Below are 7,025 nucleotides of genomic sequence, written 5' to 3' on the forward strand. Positions count from 1 at the left end.
TATTTAAAAACCTATACCAGGAAATGATCCTTTAGGGAAGCCTTCTTGGGGATTGGTTCTAATGCTTTGTCTTAATTTGGCTCCCGATATCATTTGGGAATCTCCATGTGCAGACACTGAGGGTCCTTGTCCCCATTTGGTTTTTGATCAATAAACATTCAGTGTTCAGAATCTCTTAAGCACATATATTTTAAAACATTCTTAGCTTTAAGACGGGGAAGTCTATTTAGTGAATTCTGGTGAGTGCAGAAACTCATGGCTGTACAATATACTCAGAATAAGTGAGTGTTGACTAAGTCTAAACAAGAAATTCATTTTTTCCTTTCCAATGTTCAGGGAGTTTTGTGGATGAAGGGGCTGAAAGAATTTAGGAACCCTAAGACATTGAGTAGGGCTATAAAATGCTTGTTCCTTGGCAATACAATGTGCTACTGCAGTAATCATCATGCATTACCTATGGATGCCTAACCTGGGTCTGTACAATGAAGTGTCTGCCAAGAGTGAGGAATTGGTGTAGGCAGTCTTCAAGGCAACCTTCCCATCCATGTCAAGTACTTCCTATTAGTACATTCATGGAAAGGGAAGTCATAGCTTACAGTTTGTAACCACTGGTCATGTCAACAAATTCCTATGAATAATTTCAAAGTTCCCATACCGTGGTCTTGAAGGTGATCCTAATTAAACTAGTCTGACCATAAAAGAAAACAAAAGTAATGGATCTGGGAAAATACTGTTAATGAGCAGATAGAATTGATAGGTGTGATCTAATATCATTGATAACTGTGGTATAAGAGCATAGAAAAAGAGTAAAAAGAATGTTTTGTATAATGTATAAAACTATCAAAAACTTCCTAAATTAATAAAAAAGAACTTTTCATTTTTTATTTTCTTTATTTTATTAATTTATTCTCCTCTCAAATTTTACATCCAGACCATAATTTCTCCTCTCAACTCCCACCTCTCTGCTTTCTTTATAAAGGCACTTAGTGCTATGCACATAGTGCTTTATTAGCATACCAGTGTGTGTGTTTGTGTGTGTGTGTGTGTGTGTGCACATCTGTGTGTATAAATTTCCCATCATAAAATATGGAAAATTTTTACAAATTCAAGTGTTGTCTTTGTGCAAGAGCCATACAAATCTTTTCTGTATTGTTTAAATTTCAGTATATATGCTACTGAAGGAAGAAAGTCTTTATTTTCTATTGTAATAATGCTATACTTTTTTCTTCTGATATATATTTCTATGATAAACTATCTTAATAAATATCTAGTATGAATCTATCCCATTTTGGCAAAGATATAATAGAGTCTTATTCACTTAATGTTTAGTTGAATTAGGTAATATTAAATTTAGGATCTCTGAGTTAAGTTAATAAGTAAAACCACTCATATTTTTCTTGTGCTTTAGGAAATGACAAATTTCCACATATAATAACATTTTTATATGCTATAAAATATTATGACTGCAATAAGAAAAATTTATTTTTTTTATTATTTGGATATGTTTCACTTGTATGTCTATGTTTCAGAGTTCATACATTATTTGTATAAATTTTGTCATAACAGATTAAACATTTCATTGGTTGGAGAATCAATTATGTCGATTTCATCTTTCCTAAAAATTAATATATTTGGTGAAAATTTCTAAATTCATATTCAAATAATTTAATATTTGTCTATAAGTTCTATCTGTTACATATATCAGTAAACTAGCTTGGTAAAATTAACAATTTTATGTTTAGATAATATATAATATTCTTAGCTTATACATATACATTTGTCTGCCAATAATATTTATTTTATGATATATTTTACATTTGTTTCATGATGAGATATATATTCTGTGTAACCTAACTTATATAATGTAAACAACTTGTGTATGTGATATATAATTTTATATACTCAAATAACTATACATATACATATACATATATATATATATTCCATTATTACATTTCATTTATAACAGTTATTGTCTGCTTTATTCTCATGTGGTGGCTTAGAAAAAATGTCACCAATAGGCTCATATATTTGAATCATTAGTCATTAGGGAGTATCACTGTTAGAGATGGATTAAAGCATGTGTCATTGTGGGTTGCTTTTAAAGTTTTAATTTAAATTAACATTCTAGGCTTAGCTCTCCTTCTTATCCTGAAGATCTGAATGTAGCTCTTGGCTACACAATTGTGCCCTGTGTGCCATCAGGGGCCTCCAGATAATGATAATGTAGTAAATTTCTGAAATGTAAGCAAAGCTCCAGTTAAATACTTTCTTTTTGTGAGAACTGCCTTAGTCATTATGACTTTTCACAGAAACAGTACAGTGACTAGGAGACCTTATAAAGTAACTTCCCTTTATTCTGCTCAAATGTTAATTTTCCTGAGTGCGCTGGAACCACACATACACTGTGTTATCATCCTTATTACTAAAGGTCGGGGACACTTTAACAATGTGTACCTTACTATAGGTAATACTAAATATAGATAAACATCTTCTGAGAATACTTTTCATATTTTATATTTAAGAAATTAATAACAAAAATGTCTCTTCTATGATTTTACTCTTCTTTTATTAGCTATCTTTATGAGAAAGAATTCCTAGACAATTAAACTCTCCTTTCAGGATACTAGAGTTCTTTTTTATTTTTCTTTATGGGCATATATCCTCTCTTTTTCATTCGGTGTCTGTCTCCCAATCTCTCTGCCTCTCTGATTCTGTTTCTGTTTCTCTCTGTCCCTCTCTGTCTCCGTCTCCCTCTCTCTCTCCTCCCTCTCCCTCTCCCTCTCCCTCTCCTCCCTCTCCCTCTCCCTCTCCCTCTCCCTCTCCCTCTCTCTCTCCTCCCTCCTCCCTCTCCCTCTCCTTCTCCATCTCCGTCTCCGTCTCCCTCTCCCTCTCCCTCTCCTTCTCCGTCTCCATCTCCCTCTCCCTCTCCCTCTCCCTCTCCCTCTCCCTCTCCCTCTCCCTCTCTTCCCTCTCCCTCTCCCTCTCCTCCCCCTCCCCCCTCTCCTCCCCCTTCCCCTCCCTCTCCCTCTCCCTTTCCGTATCCCTCTCTTCCCTCTCCCTCTCCCTCTCCCTCTCCTCCCCCTCCCCCTCCCCTCCCCCTTCCCCTCCCTCTCCCTCTCCCTCCATCCCCCCTCTCTCTCTCTGTGTATGAGTGTGTGTGAGAAGGTGTGCACTAGAAATATAGATTATAATATTATAAAATATATTTATATATTCATATTATATTTATAATATAAATAGAATATTCTAATGTAGTAGATATATAGGCAGTTTTGAGTTGAAACTAAGGAAGAATATCTGGGATGTCAGGTGAATTAACTTGTATATGCAAGACAAATAATGCTTTGAGATACAATTTTACAACATTTTAATCATTTATATAAATATCGGTTTGTATCTTCAGAGTTGTGGAAGTAGTGACTTAACACTACTTTCACTCTGAACAAACCAAATGAAAGTCATGTAGGTATTACTATTACTTGACTGGAGAGCCATGTAGTAAAAATTTAAAAAAAAATAGCATGGTGTAAAATTTTATAAATCTGCATGAAATCATATCCCCTAAAAAGTTAGCAGTATGGATGCCATTGGGAGGGGATTTTTCCATGAGGGCATAATCTTCATGAATGAAGTTAATGTCATTATCAAATAGGCAGAGAACGGCTTATTGGCTATTTCTATCACATAAGACTCAGAGAAACTGAACAGTGAACCAAGAAATAGGCCTTCTGCAAACTGAGACTATCCTGGTTTATTGAACTTAGAGTGTACATTCTTTGCACAACTGTAAGAACTGTTTTTTATAAGCTACTCATTTGATAGTAGTTTATTGTAGTCACACTTATGGACTGAGGCAGGTCCCTAAAGGCATCAAATTTAGTGTTAAATGCACTCAGATGAAGAGTTTCACAAAGTAAACTGGGTTTTTAAAATTTTACTTTCAATTAATAAATTATTTTAAATTAAAATTACTTTAATAGAAAGTTTGTTCCAATATTTTAAGTAATTTTTAATATAATTTTAAACAAGTGATCTTACATTTTTGACCAACAAAACAGATGAGTTTAAAGCAAACTGATACACTTAACTGAGAAACGCTTCTACCATTTATTTTATGATCGAACTTATATACGAAACTGGTCTCTTGGTGGTCTATTTGGTTTTATATAGTTTCTTATTTTATTATATTTTTGATTTTGTAAATATCTAATGACTTTTTTATTTCTGGTTGTAAAAGGATTATTACTCTCATGCTCTATTTAATTTTCTTTATCTTGTGTGCTCTTTGTTTTATCATAGCTTTTCAAAGTCTGAGTGGTTTCAGAAGGTAGAAGATGGAAATGTGTGACTTAATCTGTTATATTCTAATAGAACTCAGAGTTTCCTCTTTAGACTATTTCAATTTGAGAACAGGGCTGTGAGGAACAGAAAATAAGAATAATAAAGATCAACAGAATAAAATATTGATACAATGCACTTAGTGCTATGTATTGTATAAGAATTTTAAATAAGTCATTTTATTTAAACTTAACAGCAGTTGCAAGTTATAAATGTCATTATCTAGAAGCAGCCATTATTAATATTATTCTTCAATGAATCTCTATCTCTAGAGATAACATTAAAAGTATGGAACTTGTGTTGATCAATATAAAATAATCATTCATATTTTAGAATTTTATGAACTGTGATAAACATCTATATACTTATAGATATTTGCTTTTAATTCTTGACTAATTTAATAATTATTTTTTCATATAAAATTTTAAGATACTGTAATGAATGGATTAAAATTAGGAGTTTTGGATATTTATATAAATAGGAACAAATTTTAACATTTACATTTCTAATATAACTCAATGTCCTTTGCACGTAAGTATGTGTGTAGACTCAGGCACGCATAATATTTTCCTGTTGGGAAAGTACATTATGAAGTCTCTGTTTACTTAATTGTGCTTGATCACAACAAAGCTCAAGTATAGAAAACTTGCATTAGAAAAGAGTAATTTTTAAGGAACACAAATGGATTAAGTAAAAAAGAATGCATATTGCTTTTATTATTGTAAAATAATTGAATAAGAGAAAAATATTTGATTCGAGCTGCATATATATCACCTAATTTTCACTAACCAAAATAGTTTATATGAGCAAAAATATTTTATAAATTCAAAATAAATATTGTTTGAAATAGAAAAGCATACAGCTGATGCATATTTGCTAATAAATTTTTTTCATGAATATAATAACAATCCTTTTTAAACCACTACTGACTACAGGAATACTTTTAAATTGCCCCCGCGAGGCATTTGTAGCCAAATCTGATGTTCTGAACTGGTTCCAGGGAACATCAACAGGGCTGAAGGAGAGAAGTGATTCCCACATGTTGTCCTCTTATTTTGACTTCATGACAAAGTGGCATGACTACTCCAGGCTGCCCAACAGACATACACATTAAAGCAAAGGTTTCAGTTCAACAGTAATGGTTCTTTTTAGAACCCAAGTGAATGTGGAGCCCCAGCTAATAAGAAATTACATTTTTTTCTTTACTCTTCTCTCATACACTATATCCATACAGCTGTTTTCAACACCATACATTTTTCCCAGTCCCACCCCTACTCCCCTCTCCCCAGATTCACCCCAAACTACATCTGTAACTAAGTACTTCACATGCTTGGCAAAGATCTCACTGTATCATTTTTGATATATTTGAATAGAAATTCTGTAGTTTTTAAGGAAAATTGAGGAGCAGGGTTGACTTAGATACAGTGCTCACATATTAAATTTTCAAAAATGTTAAACAAACATCAACCAGAAGAATCTGTTATTGCAATTAAACTAAGGCTGAAGAACCAACTTCAGTTAACAAGAGGCCAGTACCATTAAAGTGAATCGTTTGCTTTACTAGGAGTGCGGTGACTAATGAGACAACATCTAGCCTTGGACTCCATTTTATTTTTGCTTAAGAGAGTCTGAGACCTCTCTCATCCTCAACAGTAACATCTGCCTTGGCAGCACATTTGGGATGTCCATGACCCTGACCAGGCTCCAAATATGTTAACAAAAGCAGTTTGTGTTTATACGAACTAGATATGAACTAAAACAACCAAGGAAATATAAGTCAAAAATAATTGCCATATTATGTCTGAAGTAACTAATATGTTTTGCCAAAAACAAATGTTGCAAGGTTACTCTGACTCTCATCTGATGCTGATGTAATTGTGGTTTTGTATAGTTTGTCTTCAAAAATCTTTGCACCTTTGTGCTTTGGCACCAAGAGATTCTGAACCATTATCCCCATGTTGGCCACTGGCCAAAGTGAAAGGTCTGATATACTCTTAATTGTTTGATCTACATGTTGTCTATGTATTTTTCATGTTGCTTATTTCAGGAAAACTGAGGTTTGTTAGCAGGGACTGAAATATTAGCTCTGATTAGTAAAAAATCAACATCATTGAAGTGAAAACTATTGAGAGCAGGGTCAGGACACACTAGCTGTGGTCTAGGGAGTAAACCACAGCTGCATCTTCAAGCTGGAGAACAAACCTGGCTAGACAGTACAAGCTTTGAAGGCATAAAGGGTTCTTGGAAATACATGGAATTTATTCCAATGTGGGAGGATCAGAGTCCCTGGAGGCAGGCTAGACAGAGGGTTTGAAAAGGAGTAGTCATAGCTGAAGAGGAGTAGATAATTGAGATGTCATGGGATGCTTGTCTAGAACAATTTCAAGTAAACAACAGATCTGTTACGAGAAACAAGACTAGCTGCATATTCTGTGGTTAGTAGGATTATGAAAATACAGATGCCTAATGTTTTGGGACCAGAAATTTATGATTGATTCTGAGATATCAGACATCACATTCAGCTAAAAGAATATGAACTAAAGTGTTGGAATTTTGTTTAATTGTGATTGGTTTAATATTCTGCTTTATTCCCTTTGGGATGAGAAACTAGATAATTTATTTTGGGTTTCACAGGAGTCAATAAGTAAGTAAGAGTTTAGAGTGGTAAAGTAAGAGAGAGGTTG

General features: G+C 33.6%; 1 non-coding gene across 1 annotated transcript; it reads right to left on the minus strand.

Annotated features, from left to right (window-relative positions):
- Window positions 1–1,081: 1,081 nt before the first annotated feature.
- Window positions 1,082–1,184, minus strand: LOC114632311. Its single transcript, XR_003713074.1, has one exon. It is a non-coding gene; the product is annotated as a U6 spliceosomal RNA (small nuclear RNA).
- Between the last annotated feature and the right edge of the window lie 5,841 nt (window positions 1,185–7,025).

Source organism: Grammomys surdaster, unplaced genomic scaffold (assembly GCF_004785775.1).
Source record: "Grammomys surdaster isolate TR1022 unplaced genomic scaffold, NIH_TR_1.0 372, whole genome shotgun sequence".
Classification (NCBI taxonomy): Eukaryota; Metazoa; Chordata; class Mammalia; order Rodentia; family Muridae; genus Grammomys; species Grammomys surdaster.